The sequence below is a fragment of the Schistocerca cancellata genome, chromosome 9, assembly GCF_023864275.1.
Source record: "Schistocerca cancellata isolate TAMUIC-IGC-003103 chromosome 9, iqSchCanc2.1, whole genome shotgun sequence".
In the NCBI taxonomy this organism is placed as follows: Eukaryota; Metazoa; Arthropoda; class Insecta; order Orthoptera; family Acrididae; genus Schistocerca; species Schistocerca cancellata.
In genome coordinates this window covers 229,637,771-229,658,188 of record NC_064634.1, presented here as the reverse complement: position 1 = coordinate 229,658,188, position 20,418 = coordinate 229,637,771, and positions in this window count along the sequence as shown.

The following is a 20,418-nucleotide window of genomic DNA, read 5'->3' as shown; positions in this document are numbered from 1 at the left end:
GAATGTCACCAAAGGTATTTTTGACTTTCCTATATGCTGAGTCTGTCCTTCCGACAATCATTTATTTTTCAATTTCTTCACACTTTTCATGAAGCCATTTCGTTGTATCTTCCCTGCACTTCCTATTTATTTCATTTATTAGTGACTTGTATTTCAGTATTCCTGAGCTTCGCAGAACATTTTTTTACTACCACCTTTTATCGATCAACTGAAGTTAACCGTGTTTTCTTAACACTTACCTTCTTTGTACCCATGTCCTTCTTTTCAGCGTCTGTGATGGCCCTTTTAGAGATGTCCATTGCTCTTCAATTGTGCTGCCTACTGAGCTGTACCTTACTGCTGTATTTACAGCCTTAGAGAACTTCAAGCGTCTCTCGTCATTCCTTAGTACTTCTGTATGAAACTTCTTTGCGTATTGATTCTTCCTGACTAATATTTTATACTTCGGCCTATTCTTCATCACTACTACCTTGTGATCTGAGTCTATATCCGCTCCTGGGGACGCCTTACAATCCAGTATCTGATTTCCGAATCTCTGTCTGACAATGATGTAATATAACTCAAATCTTCCCGTATCACACGCCCGTTTCCAAGTATACCTCGTCCTCTTGTGATTCTTGAACAGAGTATTCGCTATTACTAGCTGAAATTTATTGCAGAGCTGAATTAGTCTTTGTTCTTTCTCATTCCTTGTCCCAAGCAGATATTCTCCTGTAACCATTTCTTCAATTGCTTCCCCTACAACTGAATTCCAATCCCCCATGACTATTCAATTTCATCTCTCTCCACGTGTTGTATTGCCTTTTCAACATCCTCATATACTTTCTCTATCTCTTCGTCTTCAGTTTTCGACGTCGGTATGTTTACCTGAACCATCGTTGTCGGTTTTGGTTTGCTGTCGATTCTGATAGGAACAACCCTAACACTGAACTGTTCACTGTAAGACACTCTTTGCCCTACCTCCCTATTCGTAACGAATCCGACTCCCGTTATATCATTTCCTGCTGCTGTTGATATTACTCTACATTACCGGACCGGAAATCTTTGTCTTCTTTCCATTTCACTTCACAGACCTCTACTATGTCTAGATTGAGCCTTTGCATTTCCCTTTTCGGATTTTTAGATTCCCTACGACGTTCAATCTTCTGATGTTCCACTCCCCGACTCGTAAAATGTTATCCTTTCGTTCATTATTTTCATTGTCATCTCACCCTTGGCAGTCCCCTGCTAGAGATCCGAATGGGGGACTATTCCGAAATCTTTTGCCAGTGGAGTGATCATCAATTACAGGCCACATCTCCTGTGGATGCACGATACCTGTCTTTAAGGCAGTGGTTTCCATAGCCTTCTGTATCCTCATGGCGTTGACCATTGCCTTTTGGAGCATTTTCCCACTCCAAGGACAAGAGAGCGCCCTGAACCTCCTTCCGCTCCTCCACCTTGTTTGACAAGACCGTTGGCAGAATGAAGGTGACTTATGTTGGAAGTCACCGGCCGCCGTTGCCGATTATCAATCAAAATTTAAGCAGTAGCGGATATCGAACTCGGGACCGAGGACGTTTTAATTATTAATCAAGGACACTACCCCTCTGTTTTAGGAAGAGAAATTCATATATGAGGGTCTAGTACCAACCCATTCACTGACAGTAATTCCTCCGAAGCGCACACCGTTCTTGAATCTGTGACCTATACCTTTAAGGGAAAATTAATCATTTCAGCCGAAAACAGGTATCATCCAAGGGAATGCGCCAGATCATCCTGAAGAACAACCACAAGAATAAAATGTAAAATATATAATAAATATATGCCATTGGTATCAATGCTGTGCTGCAATCTTCTTATCATGGATTGAGTGGTATTCCTTATCGCATTGGCACTTATCTAAGCACTTTCTCTAACAGTTCTCTCTCGCATATCCTCAGGTGAAGTTGGAACCTCTTTATAAACAGGGTCTCTTACGAATCTCCACAAGAAAAAAATCCAGAGTCGTCAGGTCCGCGTACAATCCAACGATATGGGAATTGTATCAGCGAAAAATGTGCCGGACACCCATCGTGTCGATACCAAATTCTGTTCCTTGTACCTAAAGGTACTTCTTCCAATAACAGACCAAATATTTCTTCCAGGAATGTGGTGTCCTTCCTACCATTAAGATTTCCTCCGATGAAACAATGACCTATAATTCTGTCCTCCAGAATCCCACACCATACATTCACCGTCCACGGTTTATGGTGTGAAACTTGCCGCAGCCAACATGGATTTTCACCTGCCCAATAATGCATCTTATGCAAATTAACATTTCCATGGTTCGTGAATGTAGACTCGTTACTAAATAAAATCAAATTCATAAATGTGACCTCCCTCTGAATCTTAAGTTGAGCCCATCGGCAGAATTCAATGCGACGCCTACTGTCCGTATCAGTTAATTCTTGTTGGAGACTTATATGGTAAGGATGATATTTATGGCGATGCAGAACATGATCAACACTACTCTGGCTCATGCAAGATTCCCTTGCGATTTGGCGCGAACGAACACAAGGATCTCGAACCACAGTGGCAAGAGTACCAATTACTGTTTCCTCGTTAGTAACTTTCCTTCGCCGGATATTTTTCCGATACCTTAGAGATCCAGTTTTTCTCAATTTAGCATACACATTATAGGACGTGTAGGTTGAGTACGTTGAGAATATCTTTCAGCGTATTAGTCTCTAGCTCTCACTGAATTTCGTTGGCATTCTCCGTAAATGAGGAGCATACCAACCTGTTCTTTGAAGGAATACATCATTGACATTCGCTTGATTCGATGATACCAGTCTTACCGTTCCTATTATTGATATATTGGGAAATCGTAGTGTGGTGTTTACATGTCAATGGCACGATAGACGGATACGCCGTATTCAGAGAATATTTACTATTTTGCACGATATATGAGAGAGAATTGTCATAGCATGTGCTTCGATAAGTGCCAATGTGATAAGGAATACCACCCAATCCATGATAAGAAGATTGCAGCACTGCACTGATACCAATGGTCATTACTTCGAACACCTTCTGCAAATGGACGTTCATGCAACCTTTGTGAATCTTGATGAAAGTTTGCGAACATTAAGACGTGGGGAAGATCACTGTCTACACAATATTTCATTATCTTACTTGAAACATATATGTTTGTAATATATAAATAGGAAAGGCTGTTACCAAAAATCTCTAAGAGTTTTCAGCTGATTAATCTCAAATTTCTGCATGGTCCTATAACGAACATTTTGGCTGACATAGGGACTGTAATTTTAATACGCACAATATATAAATGTTTAAAATATATGTTAAAGAGAAACATTATTACTAACATCTCGAAAAGTACGTGACGGATTTACTTCAATGTTTTTCACTCGTTTAATATTTCTGCATTCAGAAGAAATAACCAAGATAATTAATGAAAATGTAAATGCCTAACAAATGAAATTTATCGTGGTAAACTGACTGAACTTCCTATGGTGAGAATAAATTACAGCGGCAATACAGTTCTCGAGACAGTATCATCAGATGCCACTAGATCGTGGGATAAACGAAAGCAAGAGAATTTGAACGAAACATTAGTGCTAACTCTTATTTATTGATCGCTGTCGTTCTCACATAGGCAACAGAACACAGCTGACCCTATTACCCAAAATAATAGAGGCCACCATCATCACTGGCTACGCCGCAGATGAAGACGTATTCACTACTTGCATTCCGTTGATACTCAGTGATTTAAATATGTCACTCGATTAAAATTGATTGCAGTTTCCCAGGCGGCTTGCATTCCTTGTGCATATCAACGAGGTACGGGACCAGTCACTTTCTGTGGCAGTTATTAAGCATCCCGGACAACACCTACCACTGTAAATAGTTGTTTACAAAATATATTAAATTTATTGCGAAATTCAGTTGTAATTCTACTCTTAAAATGAAACTCACGTATCCTCTAGGTTGTTCAGAAACATTCGTGTAGTAATTTTCTACGTAGATGGGTAGATAACTGAAAACTGAATCGCTTTTCGAACACGGGGCTTGAAAATGCTAAATCGTAAAGCTGTTCATTGCTCACCCCCTGTGTTGTATTTATCGCGTTAGTTAATTTGTTTGAAAACCTTGACCGTTGTTTTCTCAAAAACGGTCGAGTATCTACCTGTTATCCGAGATACGTGTTCACGTGTTGAGACAAGCTTCAGAGAATGCCGGTTATGGGCAGCATGTCATTTTCAATGAAGAGAAGTCTTCCGAAGTAAGAGTGATTTCAGGTGTCCCGAAGGGAGTGTCGTAGGACCGTTGCTATTCACAATATACATAAATGACCTTGTGGAGAGCGTCGGTAGTTCACTGAGGCTTTTTACGGATGATGCTGTAGTATATAGAGAGGCTGTAACAATGGAAAATTGTACTCAAATGCAGGAGGATCTGCAACGAATTGACGCATGATGCAGGGAATGGCAATTTAATCTCAATGTAGACAAGTGTAATGTGCTGCGAATGCATAGAAAGAAAGATACTTTATCATTTAGCTACAATTTAGCAGGTCAGCAACTGGAAGCAGTTAATTCAATAAATTATCTGAGAGTAGGCATTAGGAGTGATTTAAAATGGAATGACCATATAAAATTAATAGTCGGTAAAGCAGATGCCAGACTGAGATTCATTGGAAGAATCCTAAGGAAATGAAATCCGAAAACAAAGGCAGTATGTTACAGTACACTTGTTCGCCCACTTCTTGAATACTTCTTATCGGTGTGGGATCCGTACCAGATAGGGTTGATAGAAGATATAGAGAAGATCCAACGGAGAGCAGCGTGCTTCGTTACAGGATCATTTATTAATCGCGAAAGCCTTACGGAGACGTTAGATAAACTCCTGTGGAAAACTGTGCAAGAGACACGCTCAGTAGCACGGTACAGACTTTTGTTGAAGTTTCGAGAACATACCTTGACCGAGGAGTCAAGCAGTATATTTCTCCCTCCAACGTATATTTCGCGAAGAGACCATGAGGATAAAATCAGAGAGATTAGAGCCCACACAGAGGCATACCGATAATCGTTCTTTCCAGGAACAATACGAAACTGGAAAAGAAGGTACAACCGATAGAGGTTCTCGTAGCACCCTCCGCCACACACCCTCAGGCGACTTGCGGAGTATGGATGTAGATGTAGATGTGGGCATAATTAAAGTTCCTGATTCTCCTCTAAGATGTCTTTCCCTGCTTGGAGAGAGTCATGATTTTCTTGTTCAAAACTACACAATCAGAATACTGCGACACTTGTAGTGCAGCACACCTGGTTAATTGACTCTGTTACTTCGCTAAGTTCACATCGTCACGATCACCAACTGATGCTATCCATCATTGGGAAGCATCAGCGAACGTTTTGTCCCTAACAAAAATTTTCTCCCATTACGTGATCCATCAAGCCTGGGTGGTAGATGCAGAGACCTTCAAACACCCTGTAAAATCAAGCCCGCAAACATAACATAAACAGAAACGACGTAAACTATTGGAGGCTACGCTTCACTGCCAGAAGGGAAATTGATTCATAGTATCCTTTTACGTGAACGTTAGCGTTCTTATGGAATAATTCGCTTTCTCCCGCCACAAGAGATGCTATAGTTCAGGTTACAGGGGGCTGAAGAGCTAAAGCAACCCTCCAGTACGCAGCCATTCCGGCAAATTCGACCGCGACGTGCGAGCAGAGGGAGAGAGTGTGGTGGGTGGGATACGGACGTCGGCCACTCGAGCAATCAGCGCTGCCATTGTGGCCGCCACGCACCGACAAAAGCTGCCTGCGTGTCGGCGTCGGCTGGCTGTCGGCTCGCCTCGCACGCACCATCGCCGCGAGCGGCTTGCGCCGTACCTCGCGCTCTACAGATACGTCGGCGGCAACTCTGAGCTAGCAGCCTCGTCTTTCACCGGCCTTTCCCGCCGGACACGCAAGAGCTGTATTCAGCGGGCCACTCCCTGCCCAATGAATACCCCCGCTGATGAAGACGGCGTCCCATTGCGGTAAACGGGCTGTAGTAAAAAATTTCTTTAAACTGCCTTCTACCTCTGGAGCATTCGTTTCTTTCTGCTTCGGTTCATTTTAAATGTTGTGGAGCGATACGTGCACATTACTTTGATAGGCGCACTCGAGTCCTACATACTTTTTATATGATGTTAACTGCCTCTTCTTGTATTGTTACAGGTGGAGAGCGCAACATGTTATCTTGGATTGAGAGGAATCTACAGATCTACGAAGGTGCAGGTAAGTGTGCGAGAACCCCTGCTACTGACGTTCCACGTCAGTATTTGGCAGATTATATCAATAATAACCTCAGAACTGAGCAGGTTGTTACGTTGCCATTTGTTACGTTACATAAATATATATAAAAATTATATATATATATATATATATATATATATATATATATATATATATATATATATATATATATTACATTTTTTTTTAAATTTATCAGCATGAATTTTTCTTTTATTAGACCATGATTCTTTTCCTCAGGGATTTATCTTTTCTTATCACTTTTACTTACGTGCTTAAGTAAATATGAAACGGGTTCTTGAAGGGCCGCTATTATTCATGTACCAACTTTAGATTTTGAACGTGGTGACTAAAACGTAGTTGCCGTTAACTGAATTGAATGTAATTTTGTTAGTTTCTATTTACTGACTGCAAACCAAGGCTCGAGAGGATTTCGATTCTTGCCGTGGAGCGGCCAAGATAAAACTTATTGAACTCATGGAGTCTGTATAATTTAAAAAATGAACTTTAACGTAAATTAATTATCTGTTGCAGTTTAAAAAGGTTCTTACAACGAAATCTCTCGCATTTAAAGTTAATGTTAACACTGTGAAAAATAAATAATGGCCGACCAGAGGCTGCATCGGAAGATGAGCTTCTTGCAACGCAAATTACTGAAAAAATGCTTATTAAAAATAATTAGACGCTGCGACCATTTGAGGTGACAACTATTAAAAGGAAATTCATTTCTTGATAACAATAATTAGTTTATTTTAGCAGAAAACCCAATAACTTACATAAAATATGCGTTGCCGCTCAATGGCTGCCTTCCGTATCGCGAAACAAAACAGTGTGTGTACCATAAAGTACGTCCTTCCTCCTCGGCTGTGCAATCACGACTCTTTTCGACCCTAGACACATTTTAAATAAAGATGCCATTTTTAAATTATTGCTGCATATCAGTTGTTTCAAGAACATTAACTCTATCTTTTATACTAATTATGTTCATAAAGTACAAATACATAAAATACAAATAATTTTTGGTTCACCCTTAACAATATTGCTGACTGTTTACAACCGATAAAAATTTCAATATTTATGTGACGTACCATCACAAGGTGACTCAGTGCTCTCTGGAACGAAGTACAGTCGGGAAGAAAAATACCTGCACAAATATGCTATTACATATGATTTTAAAATGATGGAAATACTTGCAACCAGCTTTAAATGGACCAACATCTCCATATCAAGTGTTAAAGAAATTCTCCAGAATATTTTGAAGAAGGCAAAACAGAAGTAAGCTGTAATAAGGAAAACATTATGATACAAGACAATGGGAGGGTATTCTCAAGTCTGAAACGTCAGATCAGGAACTATGCGGCACCAGGTGATGGGACTTTGAGTGCTGCGAAACCGATCGTGTATGCAATAAAGAATTGTTCGTTCAGCAACTTTTGTGGAGTTTCCTCATTTTACAAAACGGATTTATGCAGCTACGGCTGTCCGATTGGACAAGAACTCTTAGAAATAGAGTCATCCATGTACCGAGTAAACACACTTAATGGAGGTACAAGACTCAAAAAATTCTTTAACCTGTTACGTGTTTAAATGTACGTATAAATCCAGCTACATTGGCTAGAGTGTGAAGGATTTGCAATAAATACTTCCACAATATTTGTCAACAGATCCGTTACTTGGTAAAAATAAAAGAATGGTACCACAATAGTGCATCCAAACATTCTTGGTTTTTGAATTAACTACAATAGAACATTACAGAAATCGATCAAATTAGGGATTTACACACGTCTTGAAAATTTCCTCGCCTAGCTTCAACGCACTCTCAGGGTCTTTAAGTCATGCTTTAAAAAGTCTCCGGATGTTCTCGACGGTTTCGTAGGCTTTCGTCACACGTTCGCCAGACGTCTGATCTATAAAGTAAGAGTTGCAAGTAGCCATACATGAATTGAAAATATGATGGTCCTGGGAGCGTGCTGGTGATAGAACAGCATCTGCCACAGTTACCCTTCTATGAGGGAATGTACGTTGCAGTGAAATTATACCAAGGTGCCTCAAATGTGACGATGCACCGTCGTGCATAACCCATGAGCTCCGTCTGATCTGCAGACTCAAATTCTGTAAGACGTCTGTCAAGAATGTTCTGTGTAGATCCCTTGAACACAGTACATGCAAAACGCTCTGGGAAACATACGGACCTTCTAGAATGCCAATCAAAATGACAGTCCACACATTGACAATTTGCTTGTCAGATTGTACCATGAAGCTTTTGTATCCAGTCACCGGTCTTGTCAAAGTTCATGCGTGTGTAGACACATTGATAATTTGTTATGAATTTTTCAGTTTGTACCTCTGTAAAATGTTCCTTCACTAATAATTCAAAAGAAGGATATCAGGTAAATGTTCTTACAGGTTGAGTCAGGAGGAATGATTTATACTAGGAGACGTTATAGTATTAGTAATTGTCAACAAAAAACTTCACATGAGCATGTGCCTTATTTCGAATGATTTTCGAGGTACAACATGTAAGGTGTAGAGCAAATCCAACACCTTCCATGAAAACCCTGAAATTATAAGCAAATCCAGCAGTATGTCACATAGCTCCGAATAAATCATGACATTATATTAACCAAAGTAAAACGAGTAACGAGTGAGCAAATGGAATACCACAGACTAACACAAGAATGCCTAAATGCATGTCATACCTTCCCACCGTGAGACAGACGCAGTTCTTAGGAGAGAAACGAGAACACAAGAAGAGAGCAGAACCGTGTTAAGGTAGAAGGCCCTACGATAAGGAACGGACACCCACGTGCCAGCTAACCGCTAGGACCACCCCCAGCACATGTTAAAAGGTAGAGCCCTCCAAAAGTACAGTATAGATCTTACGATAACACAAAAAGGGCTACCCCAGCCGCAAGTCTTAGCGTGAGACTTTTTCGCGTCTCTGATACGTCAGGACCACCCCCCAGCCCATGTTAAAAGATAGAGTCCTCCAGAAGAACAGTATTGATCTTACGATAACACTAAAAGGACCACACCAGCTGCAAGTTTTAGCGTGAGACTTTCTCGCGTCTCTGTTACGTTGCAAACTTTAAAAACATTGTCCCACCACGAAATGTATAACGTTTCTCATTGGATAGACATATTTTTTGTAGGCGGAGCTTAAGGTTAACATTGAGACACTGACTGGTCAGATGAAAACACAGCCAGATAGTTCTTTAAACGAACTTCAGTAGATTGTAGTAAGGAGACGATAGGAAGAGAGTTGCTTCGAAGACAGCGAGGTGAGCAGAACTGTGCTGTCCGCCGCCCCCTGACGAACACTGACAAGATAATGAACGCATGCGATGCTGCATAACAGCGCATAAAGCTTCACTCAGAACTGCCGAAGTCTCATCTGTTACACCCCCTTTTTGCGTAATACTAGTGTCGATCATCAATTAAAGCTCATGGTGTTCACATTTGCCACTTGAAGCAAAAATCTGAAACATGATGATTTTTCTGTTATATAGTTATTGAGAAGCCACATCAGCCACTGTAATTTATGACAATTTAGATATGTAATTAAAGGTAATAGAGGGTCACTGTAGACCATTTCGATAGTTTTCTCTTTTGTGAAACTTAATTAAAACTTAGATTACAGATGTGATATGGCATAGGTCATCCTTCAATCCATTGTAGAGCTTGGAAACCCACTCAGGGAATATTCGTTCACATTTTTGTTGAACGCAGTTGGTTTTTATCATCCTGTATTAAAACATTTCCTTTCATCAATAGTGCAATTTATAAACAATGTTTTGTGAGTAGAATAAAATTTCCAATGGTAAACTTAACTGCTTTTTCGACGTTATTTTACCAGATAACTAAAAATAGGAAAGCCTTGAACCCATCCCTCTAAATTTAGTTAGTATTAAGATTCTTTTACAGGGAGTGCAGTGGAGCTTACGCTGAAATCATTATGTATTTGGTTATATCATCGCTAGTCTCACTGAACTCTTCTGAACTCTACATGTCATGTGTGGTCTGACGTCTCCTTACCAGCAACAGGTACCGGGTTCAATTCCCTAAAAAACACGCTCAGAGCGTCGTTGCGCGAAAGTGGTAGGGAGACACGATATAGAACAAAAGACACCATGCAGAATGTTAGAAACTAATTTAATATCACTTCTGTACGTTTTTCTTGAATAACTCGAAAACCTCTCCTTCCAGTGTAAACGGATTGCAGTACAAAATTATACCACATTTATTTTCCATCACAGAAGGTCCTATTCACTTTTTTTCTATGACTAATGCTTTGCACCAATTTGTGGTAGTTTTCCCACTTAATGGACCACCTGCGTCGTGTATCAAATTGTTCGTCTCAGTTTCCTTTACACTACTGAGGTACATTGTAAACAATGATAATGGTTTAATAGTACCGTTCAGAAAAAAAATAACACTGCACATTAAATCTCGGAAACCATTCGGAATAGGGCCTATGTCCGCATGAAGTTTTTTGTTCAGGCTCACCAGTACCATTACCCATCAAAGTTCTTAGCTTTCCTCCTTACTCACCTTGTGTAGTTTTACCTTTCCGTTAGGATGCGATGAATGAATCCCCAAAACTTCTTTGATTATTTCTGGTATTTCCAGTAGGACATCTTAATCCATATTAAATTAATAATTTTTAATGATTAGTTAATAGTAGGAACAAACATTTAATATTTAATGTTGTAATTATAATTAATATCTCATCATACAACCTATCGACTTTACTTTTTATTGCCATTTTCACGATTGCAGGTTCGACTTACGTCATTTTAAGTTGGCTTACGTGGTGTGAACGCAGTAGTTTTTAACGTTTAACCATTTGAAACTGACGTAAAGTCGAAATTGCAATCGAGAAACCTGTACCAAATATTACGGACTATGCAAATATGATGTGATTAAAAAAATTATACCAGGCCGTGATCCCATAACAAATATAAACGTATTACTTTTGTGTTTTAAGATGCCATCATCCTCACTAGGTCGGTTTAAAAAACAAGTCTGAAGCAAGTGAGAGAAGTCTTTAAAGATTTTCAGTCACCTATGGTGATAGGAGCGGGGGAGGGGGAGTATGGTTATTTTTTCTACATCAGTTTAATTTTACGTAAAATTGACTTGGCCAGATAAAACTTAAAAACTGTGAATAAAATTTGTTTCACATGAATGTTAAGAAAATTATACAAAAAACTTTTGATACATTTAAAATAGAAAATACATCATTTAGACGTAGTGAAAATTTGATAATTAAAAATACATCAACCAATGTGGCAAATGAATTGACTCCCTTCCCTAGGACATAATGGCCTCCCGCTGCTTGAATCTTAAACGCTCGTCCGTCAGTGGAACTCACCTCAGTACAGACTACGAATAACACTAGTTTTCCGCTTACTATAGGATACAGAAACCAGAGTTAGCAGAATGCCTATCTCAACTTACCACAGATGCTGCGCCATTAAGGGAGAACAACGAACATTTATAGTTACACCAGTGTCCTATAGAAATTGACATAAAAAAGATTTATCTGTAGCAGAACACAAATAGAGAAACTGACTGCACAGAGTTCTGCCATATAACACTCAACATAGAGGAAAAAACTAGTTCTTAGGTTAGCACCCAAGTAATACAGTACTTCACTGGGGCTAGAAGACTTGCATCAAAAAATGAATAATTGGAGCACTTCCAGTGGCGTCACAAGAGCACACGGGTCTGGTCACAGTTACAAGTTTTCTCTAGAGTACACGTTCACCATATTCCATCAATGATGCTTCAAGTCCAGCATGTAATAGCTCAGGGCCCTCTCTTGGCTGTGGATTTATTTGAATAGTGGATTAGCTTGAACAGTGTGGCGGCAGCCGCCGAGCCGAGAGGACTCGCAGCAGAGGAGGAAGAACACTTATGTCATAAACTGTAAATTAAATTAGTCTTTGTTTCTTGTTCACGTGCTTCTGCAAAGAAGTGAATTATTCGTGTGCATTTTACTGTGTAGACTAGTAGTTAGAAAATTAATCGTAGTCATTGTTTTTGCGTAAGTCTTGTGATGTCAGTTGGATGCTGCGGTGGCTACTGCCAACAAGCTTCTAGCTGACGCTCAAAAGTTGCGGTGACGTCCGGGCGCCAGTGACCAAACCTGTGACACCTTTGGTACCACTGGAATTCCCTGGTGACCCGGACGTCGCTGTGGCTTCCGACACGAAACATCTGACCGATCTCTCCTCACTCCAGAGTGGCTGGCAGACAGTGGTGGGTTCACGTGTCATTGGGCGGAAGGCGAAAGAGGGAGCAGGCGATGATTCTGACTACCTACGTCTTAGGAACGGGTACGAGATGCTACCCAGTGTTGATGGTATATCTGAGCCAGCATGGGATGCCTCTCCTGTTGAGCCAGCAGTCGATTTTCCTGCCCAGTCCGGACAAGTACAGAGGGTGGGTATGCTAGTCATTGGGAGGTCCAATGTTAGGCGGATGATGGAGCCCCGCAGGGACACAGCTGGCAAGGTGGGAAGGAATTCCTGTGTGCATTCAGTATGTTTGCCGGAAGGTCTCATCCGTGATGTGGAGTGGGCCATGCCGGCGGCTGTCGAGCTCACTCGGTGCAACCTGCTGTACGTAGCGGCACATGCCGGCACGAATTATGCCTGCCTCTTGGGTTCCTAGGCCATTCTCGGCATCTTTCGGCAGCTGGCTGATTTGGTGAAGGCAACTAGCAACGCACGCAGGGTGCTGGCTAAGGTGTTTACTTGTAGCATCATACCCAAGGTCGATCGCGGTCCTCTGGTTTGGTGGAGTGTGGAAGGTCTAAACCAGAGGCTCAGACGACTCTGCCACGGTATCAGATGCGAATTTCTCGACCTCCGCTATCGGGTTCAGAATTGTGTACTACGCGTGGGAAGTGGCTTCTAAGGTAGCGGAGTATGTTAGGCGTACACATGGGGCCTTTTTATGTTATAGAAACCCTCCCTTGGGATCAAAGACGATTCGCCTATTATATTAGCCACAGCGACCTCAGCGAATCTCGGTCCTTGCAGATCAGAGTTAGGAAAGATTAATATGATTTTAGTAAACTCCAAGAGCATCCAAGGAAAGTTCCCAGAATTAGTATCGCTTACTGAAGGTCATAATGCACAGATTTTGTAGTATCGGAAACAGAAAGCTGGTTGTAGCCATACGTCAATGACAACGAAACTCTAATTTCAGACTAGAATGTTTATTGTTAGGACAGGTTAGTCGCCAATGGTGGAGGCGTGTTTATTGCAGTAAAAACTGCCACAAAATGTAGCGAAATTATCACGGTTTCCAAATGCGTATTAATCTGGGTGAAATTAAGTATTAAAGGACTGTCAAAAGAAGTGATCGGATGCTTTTGTAGACCACTTGGGTAAGGATCTGTAGCTGTAGAGCGCTTCAGACAGAACTTGCAGAATATCATTACTATTTTTCCTGATCATGCCGTAGTAATAGGGGGTAACTTCAACTTGCCAGGGATAGACTGAGAGTGTTATGCCACCAAAACTGGTGTCAGAGACTGGGAATCATGTAGCATTGTTCTGGATGTTCTGTCCGAAAATATCCTTGAGCAGATAGTTAGAGAACCAACTCATGAGGGTAACGTCTTGGACCGCCTGGCAACAAACACACCTGAACTTATCGAATCAGAGCAGAGGAAGGTATCAGTGATCATTAGGCTGTGTCACCATCTATGACGACGGATCCTACAAGGAATGTTGAAGAAAGGTGGGGAGATATATTTGCTCAACAACGGTGACAGGATACAAGTTTCGGAATATCTCAGCAGCCAGCATCAAATATACGGTGCTGAGAACGAAGATGTGGAGGACAAATGGAAAAAATTCAAAGGCATTGTTCGATGTGCCCTAGATAAGTATGTTCCGAGTAAGGTTTTAAGGGATGGGAAAGATCCACCATGGTTTATAGCTGTATTACAAAACCGCTGCGTAATCATAGAGCACTTCATCTCAGTTTCAAGAGAAGTAAAAACCTAGCTGACAAACAAAAGCTGAACGAAGCGAAAATGAGCGTAAGGAGAGAAATGAGAGAAGTGATCAATGGTTTTGAAAGTAGGACGTTGTCAACCGACCTCAGTAAAAACCCTTAGAGATTTTGGTAGTATGTAAAATCAGTGTCAAAACCATCTATTCATTCTCTTAGCGACAACACCGTCACTAAAACGGAAGATAACAGAGAGAAGGAAAAATAGTGAATTCGGTCTTCCGAAGATGTTTCACCGCGGAAGATAGTTACACTGCCCTCCTTTCAATCGTAGTACGAACATCGAAATTGCAGATATTAAGATAACCGATCACGGAACTGAAATGCAGCTAAAGTTTGCTTAGTAACGGAAAGGCTTCAGGACCAGGTGAGGTACCTATAATATTGTATAAAAATTATGCGAAAGAACGTGCTCCCCTTCTACCAGTATTTTATCGTAGATCGCTTGAGCAACGAAAGGTACCTAACGACTGGAAAAAAGTGCAGCTCATTCCCGTTTTTCAGAAAGGCCGTAAGACAGATCCACACAATTATAGACCTATGTCGTTGACGTCAGCCTGTTGTAGAATTATGTAACATGTTTTATGCTCAAGAATTATGAGGTTTTTGGAACGTCTCCTCTATAAAAATCGACGTGGATTCCGCAGAGATCCTACGAAACAGCTCGCTCTGTTTCTCCATGAGATCCACAGCGCAGTGGACAACGGCGATCAGGTTGATGCCGTGTTCCCTGATTTCAGTGAGGCATTTGACACCATCCCACATTGCCGCTTAATGAAAATATACAAGCTTAAGGAGTATCGGAGCAAAGCTGCGATTGGATTCAAAACTTTCTTGCAGATGTAACTAAACACGTCACTGTTAACAGAACTAAATCGACAGATGTGAAGGTAATATCCGGAGTACCACAGGGAAGTGAGACAGGACCGTTGTTGTTTACAATATATATAAATGATATAGTAGAAAGCGTCGGATGCTCTTTAAGGTTATTCGCGGATGATGCAGTTGTGTGTAACAAAGCAGCAACGCCATGAGATAGTAAAAATTAGCAGGACGACCTGCAGAGAATTTATGAATGGTGCAGGCTCTGGCTGTTGACCCTGAACGTTAATAAATGTAACATATTGCGCATACTTAAGAAATACACTGTTGTACAGCTACACTATTGATGACAAACAGGTGGAGACAGCGTCTGCCGTAAAATATCTACGTTTAACTATACAGAGCGACCTCAACTGTAATGACCACATAAAACAGATAGTGTGAGAAAGAGACAGCAGACTCAGATTCATCGGAAGAATCTTAAGGAAATGTAACGCATCCACGAATGAAGTGGTCTCTATCAGGTATGACTGATAGAGAAGATCCAACGAAGAGCGGCGCGTTTCGTCAAGGGATCGTTTAGCTGGCGAGAGTGCCTTACGGCGATGCTAAACAAACTCCACTGACAGACGTTACAAGAGAGCCGTTGTGAATCGCGGAGAGATTTACTATTGAAATTTTGGGACAGCAGTTTTCAGGCGAAGTCCGACAACATATTACTTCCCCTCACATACGTCTCACGTACTGACCACGAGGAGGGAATTCAAGAAATTGGAGTCAATACAGAGGCTTACCAACAATCATTCTTCCCACGCAGTATTCGCGAGTGGAAGAGGGCTGGAGGGATCAGATAGTGGTGCGGAAAGTTCCCTCCGCCACACATCGTTAGGTGGCTTGCAGAGTATGATGTAAATGAAGACTAGCGTAGCATGGGCCTCACTCTGGAGTGATTTGGGCCGAAAACTTCAATATTTCGCTCTACGTGAAACCTTGACGCTGCAAGCCATCCACAGCCCTGCTGTGCTCAACGTAAAGGGTGAAGTCTGTCCGCAAGCAGGCGCTGGCGGACGTAACTGCCCACATGCTGCCAAGCCAAAGCCACGTCTGGCGGCCGGGGAAAATATGCATGCAGTGATGATAGCAAGTACCTTCGATTGTCGCCACCAAAGTCGACCACGGCTCAGAATTGACAAGGAATCTTACAAAGTATACCATGGAAGAGACGACATACTGAGTAATGGTTGAATTCCATGTATGCACCCGACCTCTAAACTGCTTATGATGTATCGTAAGTGAAACTTGGCTGCATCTTCACTCTGTCTTTTTTCTTCTGGATTCAGAAGTGCCGGCCAGTGTGGCCGAGCGGTTCTAGGTGCTACAGTCTGGAACCGCGCGACCGCTACGGTCGCAGGTTCGAATCCTGCCTCGGGCATGGATGTGTGTGATGTCCTTAGGTTAGTTAGGTTTAAGTAGTTCTAAGTTCTATGGGACTGATGACCTTAGAAGTTAAGTCCCATAGTGCTCAGAGCCATTTGAACCATTTTTGATTCTGAAGTGGTGAAGAGTTAGCAATAATTGTCTGAAACCTATGGAAACCTCTATGCTCTAAAATCTTACATTGTCAGGAAGTGTATGACATCGCTTTCGTATTATTTACTTTATCTGAGTGATGCACTTATTTACCTGTTGCTACAATGCAGGGATCCATGTTATTTTTAACTAGGTCTTTTCAAATCTCGAATGTGTGAAGCGTTAACTTGTGTGTGTAACAAACGACACGGGATTGTAAGAAATAATGGTAACACAGTGCCAGGAAAATATTTTCTGTGTGAACGTATAACATGAACGAGTTAATTTTGCATAATGTTTTAACGTTAGTATGGTACATCATTGCAATTAACAGCAGTGTAAGTAGTACAAAGATTTGTGATGCCGTTACAGTGGTATAAATTTAAATGTCCAATGATGGAAAGTGACTGAGAATGAGTACTAAGAATAATTTCACAACTTCCCATATTTTCAGCTGTTGAGGTCGGACATGTAGATGACATCATAACTCGCTAAATTTGTTTCGACCGAGGTTTCTGCTTGTTTCCCCATTCGTTAAACAAATGCTACATGGTGATAATCTACACCGAATCAAATATTTGAATCGTTCGGTCACATGTTCTTCGTGTAATACTGGTCGGTGTTTTATGTTGAAAACACTTTACATCTGTTTGAAGCCTATTTAGCTGCTTGTTAGTTTGCGAATTGTCATGTCTTGGAATGTGTTTCAAAAATAAGTAAACTCCCAAATGACGTAGTCAGGAAGCTACGCGTGCCTATAATTTCCACCACTGAACTACAAAAGGCGGATGATGGTAATTAATATAACATGAACAACATAACATTATGGCGCAACGGAAGCTACCCATAACCTATTCTCTTTTACGCAAGATCGATTAGTAAATTTATAACTCAGTTGACCTGGTGAGAAATGAATACAAAACTGAGACGTTGCAGTGTGTACATATATTTGTTCGCCTCCAACCACGTTAAATCAAGAGAACAATAGCAATAACGACGCAAGCTGAATCCCTAGATGACAGTACAGATATGTTGTATACGTTATAACATAAACTACACGTGGAGTTCTACGGGTAGAAGAGTAACTTTGAGATTGTCTGAAAAAAATAATGGTATTGATCGTATGGCATCACTGGCCAGAAGGTCCCTTTCTATTAGACACCACTTCGGTGACTTTCACATATTTGTGAGGAAGACAAGATTAAGTGATTAGGACGTTACACGCGTTCAGTCCACAAGTAACAAAGAATTCAAATTCCATTTGGAACAGACCCCAGACCCCCATGGTCTGGACACAGTAACCCTAACCATTAGACTATGAACTATCTGAAACAATTCCAGGAGAAAATGCCACCACTTCACGGTTAATTTTATTTAGACTGTACTGGGCACATACGATAGGAAGGAAGCTTTGCGTTTCTGCCCTGGCAAGGTATTCTGCCGTTGTGAGCTCTGGGATCTCTTTGTCGGCAGGAGTCCACTAGGATGGGTGAGTGAAATGATAATTAAAGCAAGACCCTAAGCTGTCGACAAGCGTTGATATACATCAACGTGGACAGTTGAAACTCTGTGCCCCGATCAGGATCTCTTGCTTACATGGCAGACGCTCTATCCACTGAGCCACCGAGGGCATAGAAGATAGTGCGACTGCAGAGATTTATCCCTGGCACATTCCCCGTGAGACCCACATTCCCAACTTAATGTCCACACATTACATTAGTAGGCTCCCTGCTATTACGCTCATTAACCGCGGCAGACAATCTTACCGAGTCCCGTAAGAGTTCGGGTAACCAGTGTTTATCAAGAACAGAAGAAGAAGGTCAATGGCTGGTTAGCCTTAACTCCTGTATATGAAGATGGAATCTATTCTTTCGGACATGTGCGATAGAGCAGATACCATCTTCATATAAGGATGGGTGAAGGTCCCCTTGGTGCTGGGCAGTTTCCACGGCAGAAAGGCTATGAACTGTTTCGTAATTTTGTTGACAGAGCCGGTGCCTCTTCCAGCTCTGAGCGGAGCTCCCATGCCACCACAGCCATCCCAAAAAATGGCTGTGAACAACATTTTTCCCAACTCAGTTTGGTCATCAAAGGACAAGACACTCAGATACTGCTCGACTACCATGGGAAATTCAGTTACTTTCGTTCCAATGTTTGGTGTACCCAATTGAACTTGTTCGCCTCAACATTGTACTTGGTGCAAAAGAAAACGACCAATCGGTGAGACACTGCTCCATCTCAGTACCAACCTCTGTTTGTTAAGATGCATTTGTATGCCAAGAGTGGGGACGTTCCGCAACATTCTTCCGTTTCTTCATGAAATAAGCATTATTGTCATACATCACACTGGAAACGACATTGAGTTGTCCCTTACATACTGAAACGTATTTGCAAATATAGATTGCAGGAGGGGGCTCTTTGTTTCACGGTCATTCGATCACCGCCTCCTATCAGCATCATTCGTCTCCAAGCTGCGATTTTGTGCTGAGGGCTGCACAGTTTGCTAATTTTGGAGAAATGTACGTGTCTCAATCGCCTGTATCCTAAACCGTGCTCCGAACAGGTTGTTACTTGCTTAATTTGCCACGCAAACTGTGTTGCTTATTTTTTTTATACGCTGGTGTTCAAATTAAAGCAACTAACCACTATTTCCCCGTCCTGTGTCTCATTCCCAATATAATGATACAAACTGTTAACTGATGACTGTACGATCGTGTTCTGCACGGAAGATAGCATTCCAGCCAACGGGCAACCATGCCAGCGTGACATCAGAGAACCTATCAAATGGGGTATTGTTTTCCGGGTTATCTCACATCCACAATCGCTTTTTGCACAGTCACAGACGGTGCAGTATAGCACAAAGAAGATGCCTACCACACTATCTGCGGTGGAGTTACGTAGGAAGGAAGGAAGGAGGACAGTCCCAAATTGATGCGGCAGGATGGCTTAACGTGCATTGTTCTGTTTCTCGGATGTGGCTACGTTTTATAGAGACCGAAACTATATCCTAAGACCAGGACAGGGCCGATCACGTGTGCCATTACAAAGAGAGTACATTTTTGGCTGCAAGGGGACGACGATACCGCCTTAGTACTGCACGGTAACTCGCATCTGACCTCGCAGCATCCACTGAACGCGTTTTATCAAGGAAAGCAGTCTACAGAAGGCTTCGACAGAGCGGCCTTTACTGACACAGATCTGCTGTCTACCTCTGCCGTGTCTTCACAGAAGGAAACGTCGAGTGGAGTCGTCAACATGCCACCTGGACGGTCGAACAGTAGGCCAATGTTCTTTTTACAGATGAGTTCCAATTTGATCTGGAGAGGGATTCTCGATGGATTAGCATCTGGAGTGCACCTGGGAAACGATTTCTGGACCCAAAAATTGTGGAAAGAGACCGATACCAAAGAGGATCCGTAGTGGTGTGAGCATGGATTATGTTGACCACTCGAACACCTTTTCATAAAATTGTACTGGTGAATCGGCAGGGTTTAACTGTTGTCAGGTATCGTGATGAAACTTGTCATGTATCATGATGAAAACTTGGAACCTCATGTACGGTTGTTACGAGGTAGTGTGGGCCCAGACATCGTACCGATGGGCGACAGTGTTCGACCTCATAGACCACAGGGCTTGATATATTCTTGGAAAATGAAGGTATAGTATCTATGGTGTGGCCTGCTCTCTCTCGCGATTTGAATCGAATAGAGCG